Source organism: Terrapene carolina, unplaced genomic scaffold (assembly GCF_002925995.2).
Source record: "Terrapene carolina triunguis isolate 2854851 unplaced genomic scaffold, T_m_triunguis-2.0 Scaffold58, whole genome shotgun sequence".
Taxonomy (NCBI): domain Eukaryota; kingdom Metazoa; phylum Chordata; order Testudines; family Emydidae; genus Terrapene; species Terrapene triunguis.
The window spans coordinates 62,894,347-62,916,112 of record NW_020664409.1 but is presented as its reverse complement, the minus strand read 5'-3'; positions in this window follow the sequence as shown (position 1 = coordinate 62,916,112).

Here is a 21,766-nt window from a genome sequence, read left to right as displayed (position 1 = left end):
TCCTGGCTAATAGCCGTTGATTGACCAATCCTCCATGAATTTATCTAGTTCATTTTTGAACCCTGTTATAGTCTTGGCCTTCACAACATCCTTTAGCAAGGAGTTCCACAGGTTGACTGTGCATTGTGTGAAAAATACTTCCTTTTGTTTGTTTTAAACCTGCTGCCTATTAATTTCATTTGGTGTACCCTAGTTCTTGTGTTATGAAAAGGAGTAAACAACACATCCTTATTTACTTTCTCCACACCAGTCATGATTTTATAGACCTCTATCATATCCCCCTTTAGTTGTCTCTTTTCCAAGCTGAAAAATCCCAGTCTTATTAATCTCTCCTCATACAGCAGCTGTTCCATACCCCTAATAATTTTTGTTGCCCTTTTCTGAACCTTTTCCAAGTACAATATATCTTTTTTGATATGGGGGACCACATCTGCATGCAATATTCAAGATGTAGACGTACCATGGATTTATATAGAGGCAATATGATATTTTCTGTCTTATTATCTATCCCTTTCTTAATGATTCCCAACATTCTGTTCGCTTTTTTGAACTATCCACAATGACTCCAAGATCTCGTTCTTGAGTGGTAACAGCTAATTTAGACACCATCATTTTATATGTATAGTTGGGATTATGTTTTCCAATGTGCATTACTTTGCATTTATCAACACTGAATTTCATCGGCCATTTTGTTGCCCAGTCATCCAGTTTTGAGAGAATCACAGAGGTTCTCAATCTTATAAAAACTCCATGCCACACCTGTGCCACAACAACTGTTTTTCTACCTATAAAAGCCAGGGCCAGTGTTAGGGGATATCAAGCAGTGCAATTGCCCGGTCCCCATGCCACAGGGGGCCCCATGAAGCTAAATTGATCAGGTTTCGGCTTCAGCCTCAGGTGGCAGGGCTCAGGGCCCTGGGCTTCAGCCCCATGCGGTGAGGCTTTGGCTTTCTGCCCTGAGCCCCAGCAAATCTAATGCTGGCTCTGCTTGGCAGCCCCCCGAAACCTGCTCATGGATCCCCGGGGGCCCCATACCTCTAGTTGAGAACCACTGATCTATTGGAATCTTAGTGAATACTGCACACATTCTATAGACTGAAGCATGTGTTAAATTAGACAAAGTACTATAGACTAAAAGCTCTTCAAGGAAGGAAATGTTCTTAATTGTGTCTCATATAGTTCTGAGCACAATGCTGGCACTTATTAACAAATAAAATACATAGTTTTTTTTAGAAATTTGATATTTAGTTGCTTCAGAACTAAACTTAGTAGCTTTCGACCGGGAGCAACTGGAGATTGTATGTTATAATGTCAACAGGGATTTCATAAGTGTTATGTAATTTTCAATTAACTTGACCGCATGGGGAAAGTGCCAGAGAAGAACATAGTAGTCACAACTTGTTGTGAGGGTGACCATATGGCTGCTAGAAAGGGATCAGAGTTTCTGTCTCTGTCTGAGATCACGTCTCCTCAAAAGAAAGTTTAATCTGTTTAAATTGCCACATGGAAAAATTCTGTTTCAACCCGAAGTAGGGGGTTGCCATCGTTGCCAGAACGCCCAATCGAAAAGGAAAAATTCTGGTCGGTGGCAGAGCAGGTGTAAGGGAGGCTCCCTGCCTGCCCAGGCTCCACGTGGCTCCCAGAAGCGGCTGGCATGTCCAGCTCCTAAGGGCAGGGACAGACGTGGGGGCTCCGTGCACTGCCTCACCCTGAGTGCCGACTCGACAGCTCTCATTGGCCAAGAACCGCGGTCAATGGGAGCTATGGGGGCAGTGCCTGTGGAAGCGGGCAGTGCACAGAGCACCCTGGGCCCTCTGCCTAGGAGCTAGAGTGGGGACATGCGCCACTTCTGGAAGCTGCGTAGAGCCAGGGCAGGCAGGGAGCCTGCCTTACTCCCGCTGTGCTGTGAACCAGGAGTCATCTGAGGTAAGTGCCGCCCTGCCGGAGCCCACACCCTGAACCCCCTCCTGCACCCCAACCCCCTGCCCCAGATCAGAACCCCCTCCCACATCCAAACTCCCTCCCAGAGCCCTCTCCCTGCAATCCCTCCTGCACCCCAACCCCCTGCCCCAGCCCTGAGTCCCCTCCTGCTCTCCAAACCCCTCATCCCTGTCCGCACCCCAGAGCCCAAACCCCCAGCCGGAGCCCACATCCCATCCTGCAACCTAACTCCCTCCCCCAGTCCTGAGCACACTTCCGCACTCCAAACCCCATGGCCCTAGCCTAGAGCCCCTTCCTGCACCCCAAACCTCTCATCTCCAGCCTCATCCTGGAGCCCACACTCCCAGCCAGAGCCCTCACCCCTTCCTGCACCCTTACCTTCTGCCCCAGCCCGGTGAAAGTGAGTGAGGGTGGGGGACAGCAAGCGACGGAGAAAGGGGGGATGGAGTGAGCGGGGAGGTGGGGCCTTGGAGAAGGGGTGTGGTAGGACTGGGACCTCGGAGAGGGGTGTGGGGCAAGGGTGTTTGGTTTTGTGCGATTAGAAAGTTGGCAACCTAATTCAAGTGAGGATCTCAGATTTTCTTCATGCTTTCTTCATTTCTATAAAATTCTCCAGTAACAATGGACCCTAGAATAGCCTTGCAAAATCAGAGACTTCCTCCTTTGGACAGCACTGCATGAAGATACAAATCCATAGGCATATAGGAACACTATCAAAGTCCCTCTGACTTCCTGCAGGAGAGTTCTATAAAACACATTGCCCTAAAATATCATTGAATGCCAGAGCTTAACAGGTTTCATAAAAGGAATGGACATTTATAAGGATTATGAGAACATTCAGAGTTACATAGTAAAGAGTTTTAAAAAATGAATAAATCCCCATGCTTCAAGGCATAAACCAACCTCTAACTGATGGGGATTAGGATGAAACATTCTCTATGAGCAGGTTATTTCACAACTGCCTTATTTCTTGCTCCTTCATCTGATGCATCTAGTATTCTCTACTTTCAGAGATATAACATTGGACTGGATCGACCATTGGTCTGATTAGAAGTGGGAATTTCTGTTTTCCTGTGTATCAGTCCCCAGTGATATGGACCCTACAATTCTAAAGTAGCAAATATTTTATACCCTTAAACTGCAAGAATGCTTCTTCTATGTGTGGGAATGCATGGCTTATTAGTCTTGAATAGTTCAGACACACGAAAACCACCTGTCTTTTTCTTGGTAACAAGAATCTGAAACACCTATTCTGAGGAGCCAGTTCATTCTATGATGCCATTCTTTTCTAGCTTTTGTAGCTCCTAGGACACAGCTTCTTTCACAAAGTCAAACATGAGAGTTTCTGTGTATGAGAACCACATCCTTTCTGGGTTTTGCTTGATGCACAAGTGTAGTTGCACCGCCCAGTGTCGGGCTCTGTGCAGCCTGCCACAATGGAGACAGAGGTTAAACAAGGAGGTTTAGTCAGTTCTGTTGGGGAAGAAACACATCCATTAACAACTTGAAGGATTAAAGCAGTAAAAAGTCCCATTTCAAGAATAAGAGTGTCAGTTTTCACAACATTGAACTCTGCAGGTGCACTAAAAGAGTCATGTGTCACTAGTGCATTAAGATAGCCAAGCACAGGGGTCGCTTCCTTCAAGTCTCCAAAAGTAGTTTGGGTTCTATGCCCTTTGAAAACATTGCAGATGTAGGCAGAATTGACACAGCTGAACCAGTGTCGCGCAGTCTAGTAGCAGTTCAGTAGAGTGAGGCTATCCCCCAGGGAACAAATGTCCCAGGGTGTAAGTGCCATTGTAGAAAGGCATTTCATGAACAAAATGAGCTGAACTGCATTTATCTACACTCAGGACTAGAGCTAGGTGAATAGCCCTGCACGTCAATCACAAACATTTTAACAAATCAGAAACTGAATTTCAATTTATCAGGTTCAGACAACCACTCATGGCACATGAATACCAGGCCTCTTGCCAAAATCTGTTTCAGGGTTAAATTAAATTCATTTCAAACAGACTTGGAAGCAGTGTGACTACCTTAGAATTTATTCTGTGATGTTTGTTTGAGTGAAGGAATAGGCAGCATAGACAAAAGAGAGAAAATTGGAGAGAGAACGGGGAAAGAGAGGGGAGAGATGGAGGAGGAGAATGAAGAAGTCCAGAAGAGAAAAGGAGGAAGGAAAAGGAGGAATGATGAGGAAGAGGAGAGACAGGTCTGGGACTGGGAAGATCCAAGCCCCATGAGTGCCATTTATCTAAATATTGTTAGTGACCTGTGCTGGCATCATGTGGCAAGCATGGTGTATATATATATATAATACTCTGCTTATCATTCTAGAAGTAAGTTACAGGCAAGTTTAGAAATAGCACACATTAGTTAGTATTCATGTATAGCTAATGCTATTGTTTTCTATGTCCTACAGAAAAAAAATACCAGTACCTATCTGTACTGTAGTTTGATGCGCTGTGTCCTAATTATGCTGGGAATTACTCTGGTATTTCAAATAGTAATCAACAAATATCCAAAGATGTAAAGGTTCAGTACATTTCATTATGGATAACTATTCAGAACCTCATATAATTATCAAAATCTTATGTGAACAATTTTGATACTATTCCTTCAGTGCCAACCCTTCTCTTCTTGATGGGCACATCCTCCCTACCCCAATCTCCCAGTTCTATCCTCCCCGTGATTTCCTATCCTCTCATTTCTATCTTCTATAGTAGTATCTCCTTCCCTTTTTCAAAGATCCTTGAATATATCACTGACTCTTCAATCCTCCTAGTTTCCCTGCTCTACTTCCCTCCCTCTCTGGTACGATCATACACAAATACACAACTCCTGGAACAGCTTTCCCCTACATTATTATCAAATCAGATCACAACATATGCATGAAATGATAATGGTTTGGATAGTTAACAATTTTTAAAAGCATACTGAAGTGCATTTCCTGCAAATGAAAAGCACCATACTGACAGCATGAGAGACTCAAATTATCCAGGGCATGATCAGCCCACCAATTGTATATATTCATCTCCAATTGACTTCACTATGAGTTGAGCATATGCAACTGTCAGATACCCCCATTTAGCTAGTTACTTGAATATGTGTGTGACTTGTGTCAATGGGACAACTCCCATAAGAACATAAGAATGACCAAATCAATGATCCATTTAGCCTGATATCCTGTCTTCCCACACAGGCTGGTGCCACATGCTCCAGAGGGAGTGAACAGAGCAGCACAGTTATTGAGTGGTCCATCCCCTGTTGTCCACTCTCAGCTTCTGGTAGTCAGAGGCTTAGGAACACCCAGAGCATGGGGTTGCATCCCTGATCATCTTGGCTAATAGCCACTGATGGACCAGATTTTCAAAAGTGCTCATTTCCCTCAGTTGGGGTCAGACATTTGGGAGCATTCAGTTACTATTTGGGTACCAAAATGAAATAGCCAGATTGTCAATGGGAGCAGCTGGGTGCTGAGCACATCAACATTTGGCCACTTCAGTTAGGTTCATAAATCAGAATTGTTGGGTGTTGAACTCTTTTGAAAAATCTGTCCCATGGGCAATTTTTTATTATTACTACTACTGTTTCTTGAATTATTTTTGATCATGTTGTCAGTGAACAGCACTGTTATCACTCTGCTCAGACCAGAACATTTCCACATTTTCTACATTTTGATTAGAATACATTTGGCCTAATTAGAAATGTGAAATCAGGATGGATGATGGCAACCCTAGAACCTCACTTCAAACAACGTTACAGGCATTTCAGCAAGAGGTCAAAGAAATAAACTACAACTCATTAGCCTGAGGCTATGAATGATCTACCAACCATACAGAAAATTGGCAGCCTTTCTGCCTTTCGTCCTCAAGGAGCCTGTGTATTAAACTAATTGTTAAATATAGCAAACCGACTGGCGGGGAACTTGGAGACTATTTTTGCATGTGTAAAATAATGGGGTCTATATGGATTTAATGGAAATACTATCCCTATATGTTTTCCAAATGTGCAAGCATTTACATGCTTCATGAAAAATCTTCCATTTTTACATAACTTGAGGTTGAAAAAAAGAGTTGTAGAGTAAGCTTCCTAATTGGAGTATATATGTATATATATGTATGTGTATATATATATATATTTCTTTATGGGGAAGAATGTGGTATAAAGAGCACATTTAAGGATTTTCAGATTGTTTTGCTGGTTTATACTGAATGACACTGGCATTGTTTGTTACATGACATTCTAACACATTGCAAAGCAACATGCTTATATGTTAGAAAGCTGAACAAGGTGAGGTTTTTTCGGTGCTTTTTTTCAAAGCTATTTTTCTTTTCTTTTTTTCTTAATAACATTGTTCCCTTTTTCTGAGTGGCATTTTTTTGAAGTTAAAAGCTTTGTGGTGGTCAGAAATTGATGGGTGGGAGCTGTTCATTGTGATTTGATATTATTTCTGTCCTTACAGTTCTCATTAAAAATGGTGACCCAGCACAATGACTTACTCTATGACAAGGGAAATAATCTCATTCAATTTCAGGATTTGAAATTTTGGGGATTACACCAGTCCAAATTTCTCAAAATTCACTGCCTGTATTCTTTTAAGATGTAAGTGTACATATATACAGAATATTATTATAAAACCAAATTGAAAAAACTCAGAAATAATGTATGAATTATTATTTTATTTATTTGTCTGTGGGTTTATTTGGAAGCATATTTATGTGTGCTATTTTTCAAAAATATAAGAATTAAAGTCCCTATCCCATAGAACTTGCAAGTTTAGGTCTTGATCCTCTGATTGGATACACATAGGCAAATCTCAAAGTGTGTACAGAGCCACATTAAGTTAATGGGTTTTTGCTTGGGCTTGTGGAGTGCGGGATCCAGTTGCAAGATTGGAGCCTAAATGAGATATAGTACAGACAGGAATGACAACAGGGAGTGGGGTAGAAGGGCGGGAGGCGAAAGACCTTACTGGGACTTCTCTTATAAATAGAATTATTCAACTACTTAAATATGTGCAGCGGGGAGGCCAATATTTGTGTGAGGTTTTTTTTTGTTTGCATGTCATCAGATCCAATTTTATGTATTTTCTTCTTCTTTCTTTTTTTCTCTTTCTTTTTATGAAATATAAGAAAATAAAATCAGATGGAAATAGATGGTACACTGGAGGCCAGTAGTGGAAATTTAAATGGAAGAAGTAAGTTTTACAGAAGGATTTGAAGGGCATTTACAGCAAACTACATGTAATATAAAAAAGTGACAAGTCAGAGAATGTGAAATTAAGGACCGAATACTGCAAAGAGTTACACATGTGAGTATCTTTACTCATGAGACTAGTCCCATTAGACTCTATGATGCTACTTACATACTTAAAATTGTCAATGTGCAAGATTTTTAGGATTGGGCCTAATGGCTTTTTAAAGGCATTTTTGAGGCTTTATTATTATTATTATTATTATTATTATTATTATTAATGTATATGATCATTAGAAGTCATGAACTGTTTCTGAACCTACCACTTTACTGTGACATAGGTTTATTACCAGGGGTGCTGGAATAATTTTTATAGTGTGGGTGCTGAGAGCCATTAAACTGAACTGTAAACCCTGTATATAATGGAAACTACTTTAAGCCAGGGGGTGGCAGCATCCCTAGTTCCAGCACCTATGCTTATTACTCAAGTTCCCCCTTCTTTGGCCTTCACTGTATATTGACTTTTCTAAGCAACTGTCTTAATATGCTATGTGCTCAATATGCTACCATAGGTACAGTAACCTGCAGGCTAAGTCAATTTACCAAGTAAAAGTTAAAGGGGTGAAAATGGGGCCTTATAAATGGAGCTGGGTGATTGTTGTTGTTGTTGAATAGTAAATTTGCCAAAAACTGTTCATGAATATTGGTCAAATTCAGTAGATGGTTTCCAACAAAAATAAAAGGACTGAAAACAAAAATTTTGGAAATGTCAAAACAGTTTGCTTTGAAAATGTCAAAATAGTTTTTTATGATATTTCAAACATTTAAAATGAAAATGTTAATTTGAATAGATATTCAAAAAGTTTTGTTTGACCCAAATACTTTTTTTCCCAGTTTTTCATTTTAGCACAAAAAAGGAGGGGAAAAAAAATCAGTTTTGGTTGGAAATGAACAGAATGTTTTTTACAATTTTGGTTCAGCCACCAAACCAAAATATGAATTATTCACTCATCTTTCCTTATATTGGAAGCTGGTTGCAACCTTAACTATAGAGTTTACCGCCTCTCAGTAAAATATAACTGGCTCTGTGGATCAGGGGAAAGCAGTGGATGTGTTAGTCCGTGGCTTTAGCAAAGCTTTTGATACAGTCTCCCACAGTATTCTTGCCAGCAAGTTAAAGAAGTATGGGCTGGATGAATGGACTATAAGGTGGATAGAAAGCTGGCTAGATAGTCGGGCTCAACAGGTAGTGATCAATGGCTCCATGTCTAGTTGGCAGCAGGTATCAAGCGGAGTGCCCCAAGGGTCGGTCCTGGGGCCGGTTTTGTTCAATATCTTCATTAATGACCTGGAGGATGGCATGGACTGCACCCTCAGCAAGTTTGCAGATGACACTAAACTGGGAGGAGTGGTAGATATGCTGAGGGTAGGGATAGCATACAGAGGGACCTAGACAAATTGGAGGATTGGGCCAAAAGAAATCTGATGAGGTTCAACAAGGACAAGTGCCGAGTCCTGCACTTAGGACGGAAGAATCCCATGCACTGCTACAGACTAGGGACCAAATGGCTAGGCAACAGTTCTGCAAAAAAGGACCTAGAGGTTACAGTGGACGAGAAACTGGATATGAGTCGACAGTGTGCCCTTGTTGCCAAGAAGGCTAATGGCATTTTGGGCCATATAAGTACGGGCATTGCCAGCAGATCGAGGGATGTGATCATTCCCCTCTATTCGACATTGGTGAGGTCTCATCTGGAGTACTATGTCCAGTTTTGGGCCCCACACAACAAGAACGATGTGGAGAAATATATTATTATTATTAGTCCAGTGGAGGGCAACAAAAATGATTAGGTGGCTGGAGCACATGACTTATGAGGAGAGGCTGAGGGAACTGGGATTGTTTAGTCTACAGAAGAGAAAAATGAGGGGGGATTTGATAGCTGTTTTCAACTACCTGAAAGGGGGTTCCAAAGAGGATGCCTTTAGAATGTTCTCAGTGGTAGCAGATGACAGAACAAGGAGTAATGGTCTCAAGTTGCAGTGGGGGAGGTTTAGGTTGGATATTAGGAAAAGCTTTTTCACAAGGAGGGTGATGAAGCACTGGAATGGGTTACCTAGGGAGGTGGTGGAATCTCCTTCCTTAGAAGTTTTTAAGGTCAGGCTTGACAAAGCCCTGCTAGGATGATTTAGTTGGGACTTGGTCCTGTTTTGAGCAGGGGGTTGGACTAGATGACCTCCTGAGGTCCCTTCCAACCCTGATATTCTATGATTCTATGATAATATTACTGTACTCTCTTGCCTCCCCATCACACCCAAACTAGTTCTATCTGTATATGTATACACAGAGTAAATTGGATCTAGCTATAATGGCCTAAATTTTATTCTCTGCTGCAACCACCTCTCATGCTGACATGAATTCAAACACATACGTTTATGTGAATTTGTGTAAGCAGTAGTATACCATATAAATTGGGGTTGGGGGTACTCACTGAGGGGTTCCATTTTCTATAGTTTCATAGTTACATAGTGTTGGACTTTATGAAGTAAACAGGTTGTCTCCTGAATGAAAGCAACTTCATAATGTATAAACATATACATTTATTCTTACTATTACTACTGTAATGTTGTGCTAGCAATCAAAGTCCTGTTGGACTGGGCATTTTCATGGAATTATGAAGATGAAAAAAACACCTACTGTGTTAGGAGCATCCTCTTGACAGTGCAGGATTGTTCCCTTATTTTCCAGTGTTTTGTCTACTTTAGTGTTAAATATCCCCAAAATAGGGCTTCCTTTGGAAGACTATTCCATGGGACTGCATCATTACAAAGATTGTCTTTATTGTCCTGCTAAATTTCCTTTCCTATATTTCAATCTGGTATTCTGCTTCTGTTACCGTATATTATTCTAACTCCTATCCATTTTCATGCTTGCAGACAGTGGACTTGCCTATTCCATAGTTGTTGGCGTAGGGCCAAATTTTGCTCTTAATTTTCTAAACACAATCCTGTTGATGCCAGTTGAGTCACACATGTGTAACTGAGAACAGAATTTTGGTCCATGATATTATTTCTTCAAAAGTCCTCCTAATCCATTTATTTTTGTTGGTCCTTAAATTCCATCCAGTTTATTAACATATTTCTGATGTTGAAATGGAGAATTGAAAACAGTAGGCCAGATTCTCAAACCTACTCCAGCCCCTATGTGTTGCTTCCAATAAAAAGCTCTTGTGGATTGACATTGAACAAGGGGCTGTAACAGGATTGTCTGCCCCGTTAAGGGCCAGGGGTGCCAGGCAACAGCCAGCTCTGTTCTGGATGAAAGCCGAGCAGAGAGGTTCTGGGAATCAGCCGATGCAGCTGGACAGCAGATAATGATTGGGTCTGATCCCTAGCTGGAGGATATAAACGAGGATCCCAGCTCAACAAGCGCACTCACCTGTGGCTGCAGCACAAGGTTGCAAGAGGGTAAACAGGCCCCATAGTCTGAGCCTTTAGATACTGGAGGCCAGAGAGCCCCACAATCCCAATCAAGAACAGAACTGTTGCTGTTGTTATTGTTTTACAGTTCTGTTGGTTTTGGTGTTTGACAATAAACAGAGCCCAGGGAAAGAACTACAGATGGAACTGGACGGGCTCATTGCTTGTTCCAGCCTGGTGATCAGCTCTACCGCTGATGGGGGATCCTAAACCAACTCTACACCACCCTCTACTAATCCCCTCCCCCTCCCCACAGCACAATGGCAGGAAAGACATGGCCAGAACATCCTGTACTCCAACCGTCTTCACCACATCTGAAGCTACTGTACTTTAAATCCATCTTTGCCTCTCCCCACCTACTTCCCTGATCAGAGCACTGGCTACTTCGGGATCTGGGCTAGAATTTCCAGTTCACAATAATTGTTCGAGATTCATACAGAGATGAGACTATAACCAACCTGTTTTTTGATGTGATGATGTCACATATGCAGCCTAAAATTATATAGACCTTTTTAGCTGCCATTTCACTTGGCAAACTCTTACCTACTATGCTGTTCATGACCCCTCTGTCTCTGTCGATATCACTGCTTTTCAAGAATTCACCACCCACAAAATAGCTGTTTTGGATTACTTTTCTCAAATGTATTAGCTAGCATTTGGCATTGTTGAATTTTTTTATTTATTATTTTTATTATGTTAGCACATGTTGACACTGCAGTCAGGACAGTATGTGAAGGCATACCCAAGCTAGTTTTGATCAAGCTTGGTAAAAATAGCAGTGTAGATATGGTGGCACAGGCTAACTGCCTGAGTATATAGCTAAGGTCCCAGACAGGATTGTATTCAGGTGGCAAGTACATGTTACCAACCATGCCATGGCAGCTATACTGCTATTTTTAGCGAGCCTTCTCTATCAAAGGTAGCTCAGGTATGCCTACATGTGCTGCAATTATGCCTCCTGATTGCCATGTAGACATACCCTTAAAGAAGCCATCTGAGATCTGGACCTCATTGTGCTAGGTGCTGTGCACAAGCAGAGTGAGTGCCAGTCTGCTCTGAAGAGTTTACAATGTAAATAGACAGGACAGACAAGGAGGACCAGAGGCAAAGAGGTAAAGTGACTTGTTCAAGGTCACACTTTCATGCCCAAATTTCTAACTTCTCTGGGTCCCTTTGAATCATTTCGTGTCTTCATTGAAGTTTGCAATACCTACCTTAATATTAATTGTATTATATGCCTTTTTTCAGATACTTATACATTTTCTAAAGAAATGATCCTTTGAGCTGAAATTTCCATGCTTTTTTTCAGTCCAAATGGTCTTTTTTAGAAAATTTGGTAAAAGTCCATGTGGCTGGTTTTGATTTATTCAATCATAGGAAAACCGTTTTTACAGACTTAAGAACACAAATTGGAAACAGTATCTAGCTGCTCTTATGGTTACAGCATAGATCATCAGGATTACAGGATTTAATACTTTTGTGCTGTTTTGGTTCATAGTAGTGCTGGGTAGGGCTTAAATCATGGGAGTTGACTTCAGTGTGTAGCCTTTATTTTTTTTTTTTGGTAATCAGTAATTCTGTGTTAAACCACAGTGTCCCTAGTGAGCGAGTCTGTCTCCCGTGCTGCTACAGGCTTAGAATTAGTAGTGTGAGAGTTACCCTGAGGAATTTCCTTAGGTCTGGAGTCTCTAGGAGAACACAACAAACAAATACAGTGACCACAAACACAATTACAAGTAAGGAATTATGTCTATATTATATGTTTCACTAAGCAGATAATCAGTGCTACAATCACAAACACGTACACAAATACACAGCACTGTATTCATACTCACCCCACCAAAGATGTCATAGAGTCAGGTGGATCTCTCCATAAGTTGCCACTGATGGGGGTCTCCTGAATGGGTCTTTCCTCCCTATCCATATCAGCGAACCCATTTTATCCTGTGTTATGACCACGCCTACCACCTTATGTGTGATTATACCACAGGATAACCCTCATAAATATGTCTACTACCTTATGCATATTCATGAGGTTTCCAACCCTTTATTTCTTATCTATACATCTATACGCCATAAACGTTGGGGTGCTCTGCTTTTCATAGGTTGTCCTCTTAGTTCCATTTATTCTCATTAGCAGTCTCATTATCATCTATGTAAACACACACCCCTGGTAGCCTGCAGTGACAGCAGAATTTCCCACAATGTTACAATCAAGTGTCTTGCAGTCTAGACAAGTACATTGTGCCATATTTTCCCGAACATCAGCCACTGGCACATTCTTTACCTTAATCTTGTAACTTTACTGCTACAGAATTATTCCTGGGTCATCAACTTATGTCAGCCTTAGGCCTAGTATGACTAAGCTGAAATCTTACAGGCCTCAGCCTGTAGGCTTTGCATTGCAGCCTTACTTTTATTGTATACATAATACTCACCCATCACTCATGAATGCTTGTCAATCTTACACTTCTATGGACCTATGCTTCTCAAACCTATTCATCACACAATAATTAATTATACTTAACTACAACAATAAATCCTTTATTATAAGTAGGGGCATTCCCAGCAGATTGAGGGATGTGATCATTCCCCTCTATTCGACATTGGTGAGGCCTCATCTGGAGTACTGTGTCCAGTTTTGGGCCCCACACAACAAGAAGGATGTGGAAAAATTGGAAAGAGTCCAAAAGGGGGGGAGGGATAGCTCAGTGGATTGAGCATTGGCCTGCTAAACCCAGGGTTGTGAGTTCAATCCTTGAGAGGGCCACCTAGGGATCTGGGGCAAAATCAGTACTTGGTCCTGCTAGTGAAGGCAGGGGGCTGGACTTGATGACCTTTTAAGGTCCCTTCCAGTTCTAGGAGATAGGATATCTCTATATATTATTATTATTAGTCCAGCGGAGGGCAACAAAAATGATTAGGTGGCTAGAGTACATGACTTATGAGGAGAGGCTGAGGGAACTGGGATTGTTTAGTCTGCAGAAGAGAAGAATGAGGGGGGATTTGATAGCTGCTTTCAACTATCTGAAAGGGGGTTCCAAAGAGGATGGATCTAGACTGTTCTCAGTGATACCAGATGACAGAACAAGGAGTAATGGTCTCAAGTTGCAGTGGGGGAGGTTTAGGTTGGATATTAGGGAAAACTTTTTCACTAGGAGGGTGGTGAAGCACTGGAATGGGTTACCTAGGGAGGTGGTGGAATCTCCTTCCTTAGAGGTTTTTAAGGTCAGGCTTGACAAAGCCCTGGCTGGGATGATTTAGTTGGGGATTGGTCCTGCTTTGAGCAGGGGGCTGGACTAGATGATCTCCTGAGGTCCCTTCCAACCCTGATATTCTATGATTCTATGAAATAATTAAACGAACTAATTGGCTACAAGTGGGACTACTCCCGTGCTGAAAGCTAAGTATTTTGCTGAACCAGGACAGAGTGATCAGCTCCTTCCAGGACTGAGTCCTTCCAGGACTTCCCCTCTAGCCAGACAAAGGCCTCTTCTGTGGCTGATACCAACAGCTGTAATGGAATTGGTTCTCTTTGCATGGGAATGTTTGTTGCTTCAGTATAAACCATGAACATGAACACAGATACACTGGTGATGGGTCCCAAAGAACTGTTTGTATTCATAACAGCCAAATCCTGGTCCTATCAAAATCAGTGGCAAAATCAGTGACTTCAATAACAACAGAATTTAATGCTAAATAAGTCAGCTGACAGTGAGAAGGGAGGGAAGTATAGATTGCTCTCATGTTTCCATTTCCCTAAATCACTCATGATTTAAGTTTATTTTTAATGTGTTTTCCATTGTCTTTTTGGTGGAAAAATTGCAGTCGTGTAGTTTAGCTGATGAGATGCAGTTGTGGTTTACCTTGTGAATAATATAATTCAAGTTGTGAATTACCTTCATTTGATTCTTTCCATGATTATGATGTGAACTGGATTATTACTTCAAAGGTCACAATTCCTTTTAATTACTCCTACAGTTTTCATAACAAAAGGCTTATTTTTTTTTCAGTATTATGCAGCCCCAAACTGTAGTTGATGTTATTATTAGGAGAGATCAAATGATAACGCAGTCATGCATTGGTATCTCCAATATTTCAATGTGCTTCACTGTTTTTCGTAATTTACTGCATGACCAGGTGTTATGAGATCATAGGTAGAGCAGCTGGTTAAGGAAAAAATATAAACCCTAATGTGGCTTAGCATTTTCAAAATTCAAATGCTTGTTATACAAGTTAATAAAGTTAAAACACGATTTAATACCACGTGGATCTGAAATCACTTTATATGTTAATTAACCTATTACCAGCACTTAACTAAACAGACAATCCATTCAATAATAAAAGGAATAGGAAAAATATTTTTGAAGGGAAAATAGAAAATGCTTCTAGCTTCCAAGTTGAATTTAATTTTTCCTTTATGCTACTGTAATATGGACAAATTCTGCATTCTGTTTTGTTTTACAGAAGGACTAGTGTAGGCACCAATTCAGCAAGGTAAAGTGCTTTGCTGAAATGGGACCATAAAAAGGAAAAGAGAACTTTCCCTTTTATGATGGCTAAATCCAAGATTTCTAGGAGGCCTTGTGTGGTAACATTTGGCAATATAGACTGTGTTTAGCCAGTCTAAGAGAATGCATGTTTCCATCTGTGTTCAAGGACATCAGCGGTATACTTTATACTTTATAGTCATTATAATTGCTCCTGTCTCTCAGATATACGCCACCAGTAAGGTTCCACTGGGAGGGTGGGAGAAGGCTTTTGGGTTAGCTGTGTAAGGCCTTGCACTGGTTCCCAGACTATGGGCCTTGGGATGACATTTACCCCTGTACAGAATGCCTATACAAGGTCTTAGAACCACTTAAGCCCCATAGTAGAGGTGTAAAGTGTGGTTCTGCTCTGTTACATTTCTAAATTGAGCGTTATCATCTCTCAGTGATCTATATCTCAAGGACCTGATTCTTCCCTCCATCTCTCAAGTTTTAAACTGTTACTCTATTGGCTTCAGTGGAGTTTACATCAGCTTTACTCCAGTGATACTCCAGTAGAGAACCAGTCACCAAATGTGTTTAGTTTACAAACAGATTATTTTTCTTAATGTATGCCTGGAAACTTACCATAGGTTCTGGGAGTCAAGCTGGGTTCTTTCCGTCTCATGTTTTATCACCAGTAATAGAGATTGTGCAAGCCAAATTTTGCATTCATTGCACATCTGTTGTCTTCACTGGGGTTGGTGTAACTCATTGGAACTTCATAGAAAATTCTAGTGATGCACAAGGAAGATTAGAAACAGCTCTGTGAGTCTCTCTCTCTCTCTGTGGTATTAACTCTGCAGAGCTAACAAACAAAAACAGTATAAACTTATTTTTGTTACTAAACAAGCATTCAAATGGTATGTCTACAGTGCAAAAAAAGACCCATAGCAGTGGGTCTCAGACCCTGAGTCAATTGACTTGTCTGGGCTACTGGGCTAAAAATAGCAGTGTAAACATTTGGGCTTGGTCTGGAGTCTGTACTCTGAGACCTCACCCCTTCACTGGGTTTCAAAGCCCTGACTCCAGCCCCAGCCTGAATGTCTATACTGCTATTTTTAGCCCTGTATCGCAAGCCCAAAGTCAGGTGACCCAGACTCTAAGACTTACTGCCAGGGGTCTATTTTTGCAGTGTAGACATACCTACAGACTGAATACACAAAAAATCTGAGCAAGAAGGTACCATTTTACTGTCACATTTCAGAATACAAAGGCCATTTAAGTGGGATTTAATGATACAAAGGGTACTTTTTCATTCTGATGAACTCTACAGTGTATTCTTACAAGATGATAGTCTAAAATGCAGTGACCATGTTCTGATTTCAGTTACACAAGTATCAGAGGGGTAGCCGTGTTAGTCTGAATCTGTAAAAAGCAACAGAGGGTCCTGTGGCACCTTTAAGACTAACAGAAGTATTGGGAGCATAAGCTTTCGTGGGTAAGAACCTCACTTCTTCAGATGCAAGTAATGGAAATCTCCAGAGGCAGGTATAAATCAGTATGGAGATAACGAGGTTAGTTCAATCAGGGAGGGTGAGGTGCTCTGCTAGCAGTTGAGGTATGAACACCAAGGGAGGAGAAACTGCTTCTGTAGTTGGATAGCCATTCACAGTCTTTGTTTAATCCTGATCTGATGGTGTCAAATTTGCAAATGAACTGGAGCTCAGCAGTTTCTCTTTGGAGTCTGGTCCTGAAGTTTTTTTGCTGTAATATGGCTACCTTTACATGTGCTATTGTGTGGCCAGGGAGGTTGAAGTGTTCTCCTACAGGTTTTTGTATATTGCCATTCCTGATATCTGATTTGTGTCCATTTATCCTCTTGCGTAGTGACTGTCCAGTTTGGCCAATGTACATAGCAGAGGGGCATTGCTGGCATATGATGGCATATATAACATTGGTGGACATGCAGGTGAATGAGCCGGTGATGTTGTAGCTGATCTGGTTAGGTCCTGTGATGGTGTTGCTGGTGTAGATATGTGGGCAGAGTTGGCATCGAGGTTTGTTGCATGGGCTGGTTCCTGAGTTAGAGTTGTTATGGTGCGGTGCGTGGTTGCTGGTGAGAATATGCTTAAGGTTGGCGGGTTGTCTGTGGGCGAGGACTGGCCTGCCTCCCAAGGTCTGTGAAAGTGAGGGATCATTGTCCAGGATGGGTTGTAGATCACTGATGATGCATTGGAGAGGTTTAAGCTGAGGACTGTAGGTGATGGCCAGTGGAGTTCTGTTGGTTTCTTTTTGGGGCCTGTCTTGTAGCAGGAGGCTTCTGGGTACACGTCTGGCTCTGTTGATTTGGTTCTTTATTTCCTTGTGTGGGTATCGTAGTTTTGAGAATGCTTGGTGAAGATCTTGTAGGTGATGGTCTCTGTCTGAGGGGTTGGAGCAGATGCGATTGTACCTCAGTGCTTGGCTGTAGACGATGGATCGTGTGGTGTGTCTGGGGTGGAAGCTGGAGGCATGAAGGTAGGCGTAGCGGTCGGTGGGTTTTCGGTATAGGGTGGTGTTAACGTGGTCATCGCTTATTTGTATGGTGGTGTCTAGGAAGTGGACCTCCCGTGTAGATTGGTACAGGCTGAGGTTGATGGTGGGGTGGAAGCTGTTGAAATCATGGTGGAATTCTTCCAGGGTCTCCTTCCCATGGGTCCAGATGATGAAGATGTCATCAATGTAGCGTAGGTAGAGAAGGGGCGTGAGTGGACGAGAGCTGAGGAAGCATTGTTCCAGGTCAGCCATAAAAATGTTGGCATATTGTGGGGCCATGCGGGTGCCCATAGCGGTGCCACTGGTCTGGAGGTATATATTGTCACCAAATTTGAAATAATTGTGCGTGAGGATAAAGTCACAGAGCTCAGCAATAAGTTGTGCTGTGTCATCATCAGGGATACTGTTCCTGACAGCTTGTATTCCATCTGTGTGTGGGATGTTTGTGTAGAGAGCCTCTACATCCATGGTGGCTAGGATGGTGTTTTCTGGGAGGTCACCAATGCATTGTAGTTTTCTCAGGAAATCTGTGGTGTCACGGAGATAGCTGGGAGTGCTGGTGGCGTAGGGTCTGAGTAGGGAGTCCACATATCCAGACAGTCCTTCAGTGAGAGTGCCAATGCCCGAGATGATGGGGCGTCCAGGATTTCCAGGTTTGTGGATCTTGGGTAGTAGATAGAATAACCCTGGTCGGGGCTCTAAGGGTGTGTTGATTTGTTCCTGTGTTAGTGTAGGGAGTGTCCTGAGTAGATGGTGCAGTTTCTTAGTGTATTCCTCAGTGGGATCTGAGGAAAGTGGCCTGTAGAATTTGGTATTGGAGAGTTGTCTGGCAGCCTCCTTCTGGTAGTCAGACCTGTTCATGATGACAACAGCACCTCCTTTATCAGCCTCTTTGATAAAGGAGTTAGTTACACAAGTGTAACTAACACAAGTGTAACTAACTGCATGAAAGTCAATTGACTGAACAGTGTGACTGAGAGCAGAATCAGGTCCCTTCTCTTTATAAAGCCTGAAAACTAAACCCACTGTAACCTCCCAAAAATTGAATACTTTTTTTTAGTATCAGTGCAAATAGCTGAAGAAAAGGTTTTATAAACCCTGATGCTATTAAGTAGTTTGCTTCTCATTTTATCCACCTCCTTCCCTCAGAGCACAATAACAGACAATTAACCGGATTTTGATAAACTGCTTGAAAAATCACCAGCTGTTTTTTTCCCCCTCAGTCACTTAGACCTTTTATTTCTGACCTAGATTTAGCAAGCATGACATAGAAACTAAGCAAGATTTGCCACAGAAAAATTGAACCTGTGGTATGTTTATAGCATAGACAACCCAAGTATCTGTTGCAAGCTGGTTCAAAGTGGTCAACTGTTTCCCCCCAATTTTTTATTTTAAAACATGATCATGAATTTAATGATCATGAAAGTGAAAAACTAATAGTGTTGATTTGAGCAAGATGAGCACTGTGCACGCTTCTTGCACAGCTCTGCCAATTCATGTCAGCCCTGACCTAGATCATTTCTGTTATTCCAGACCTGGGTTTCTTGTCAACAGAGAGTGACAGCGTTTTTAATTTGTGTGATTTTTGGCTGATGTATATGAGCTTAGAACCTCAGACAAGGCACATTTTACAAATTAAAGCGTATAATAGTCATCAATAAGCAGCACCATACTCTATCAGATGGGTGGTGATTTTGTAATGGAGATGAATGGAGGTGGGGATAAAATCACCAATTTTCATCTTTATAATCAGGATTTGCATTCTAGAGATGAGAGCCAATGCATAAAACCGCTTCACCTGCTACAATTCCTGTCCCTCATCTTGACAATATATTATATTATTTCAAGTCTCATCTATATTTAAGGACAGGTGTTTTATCATATTATTTTACATACTTATGAAATAAATACATAATATACATGTTTATATAACTATATAATGCACATTCTCTATTAGTGGAACATTAAGAATGAAATGTTGAACCCACAAAAGCTATGAAATTAAAAACTAAGGTTTTGAGGTAACTTTAGCTCTGATCATTTCCTTATGAAATATAAGGGCTTTCATTACATGATTTCATAACAACTGGTAAAGTTACATCCAGTATAATTTAGCAGATAATGATGAATACACTCTGTGGGCTATAGCTAGGGTGCCATGTGAAATATAACTGAAATTCCTGGCTCTTATGGGTATTAAATCCATACTTCAAAATAGCATGAACATATTATACGGACCTGTAAGACCACAGGTACGTATAAAAAGGTGATCTGAACAGAGAGCTAGATATTGGAGAGAAGGGATAATAGAAAATTACAACAGGGTTATATGAGCAACAAGCAGGATAACAGTAGAGGAATCTGCTCAACGTCTTAGATATCTGTACACAAATGCAAGGAGTACGGGGAATGAACTGGACCTATTAGTACAGAGGTGGGCAAACTACGGCCCGCTCAGCCCTTGAGCTCCCGGCCCAGGGGGCTAACCTCCGGCCCCTCCCCCGGTGTCCCTCCTCCCCTGAAACCATGCTGCCCTCCTGCCAAACAGAGAGGCAGCGTGTCTAGCTGTGGCCAGGCGGCGCGGCTGCCAGACATGCTGCTCTGAGCGGCATGGTAAGGGGCGCGGGGCCAGGGGGTTGGATAAGGGGCGGAGGGTCCCGGGGGGCAGTCAGGGGACAGGAAGCAGGGGGCGGTTGGATGGGGCGGAGGTTCTGGGGGGGCAGTCAGGGGATGGGGAACAAGGGGGGTTGGATAAGCATGGGAGTCCCCGGGGGCTGTCAGGGGTCAGGGGTGTGGATAGGAATCTGGAGACGGGGAACGGGGGGGTAGGCGTGGAGGTTCTGGGGGGCCTGTCAGTAGGCGGGGGTGTGGATAGGGGTCGGGGCAGTCAGGGGACAGGGTCCAGGGGGGTTGGATAGGGAGTGGGGCCCCGGGGGGGCGGTTAGGGGCAGGGGGTCCCGGGAGGGGGCGGTCAGGGAACAAGGAGCTGGGGGGGTTGGATGGGTCGGCGGTTCTGAGGGGGGAAGTCAGGGGGCGGGAAGTGAGGGGGGCGGATATGGGGTGGGGGCCAGGCTGTTTGGGGAGGCACAGCCTTCCCTACTCGGCCCTCCATACAGTTTTGCAACACCAATGTGGCCCTCGGGCCAAAAAGTTTGCCCACCCCTGTATTAGTACATAAGCTAAATTATCACTTTAATAGCATCACAGAGACTTGGGATAAACCTCATGACTGGAATATTGGTTTAGAGGATATACCTTGTTCCAGAAGGACAGGCAGGGAAAAAAGGGAGGAGGTATTGCATTGTACATCAAGAGTGTATACATTTGTTCTGTGGTCCAGAGGCAGACCCATTGAAAGTCTCTGGGTGAATATACAAGGGAAAAAAACAGGAGTGACGTCATGGTAGGGAGTCTACTATGGACTACCAAATCAGGAGGAGGAGGAGGTGGATGAGGCATTTCTAAAACAAATAACAGAAATATCCAAAACATAAATCTTGGTTGTACTGGGAGACTTTACCAAGATATCAGTTGGAAAAGAAATATGGCAAAACACAAAATGTTCAATAAGTTCTTGGAATTCATTGGAAACAACTTCTTGTTTCAGAAAGTGGAGGAGGTAACCAGGGGGGGCAGCCATTTTAGACTAGGGAGGAATTGGTTGATAATCTGAAGGTGGAGGCAATTTGGGCGAAAGTGATCATGAAATGATAGATTTCATGATTCTAAGGAAAGGAAAGAGTGAGAGCAACTGAGTGAGCACAAGGGAATTCAAAACAAACTCAGATAACTGGTCTGATGAAGAGGGCATTCACCCACGAAAGCTTATGCTCCAATACTTCTGTTAGTCTTAAAGGTGCCACAGGACCCTCTGTTGCTTTTGGTAGGGAAGGGAATCTAAAGGAAAATGGATTTTGGGAGACCTGGCAGTTTCTCAAAGAGACAGTATTAAAGGCACAACAGCAAACTATCCCAATGCAAAGGAAGGATGGGAAGACTAGTAAGAGGCCTATATAGCTCCATCAAGAGTTCTGAAAATCAAAAAGGAAAAAAAGTGGAGACATGGACAAATTGCTAAGGATGTGTATAAAAGAATAGCTCAAGCATGTAGGGACAAAATCAGAAAGACTAAGGGACATAAAAGG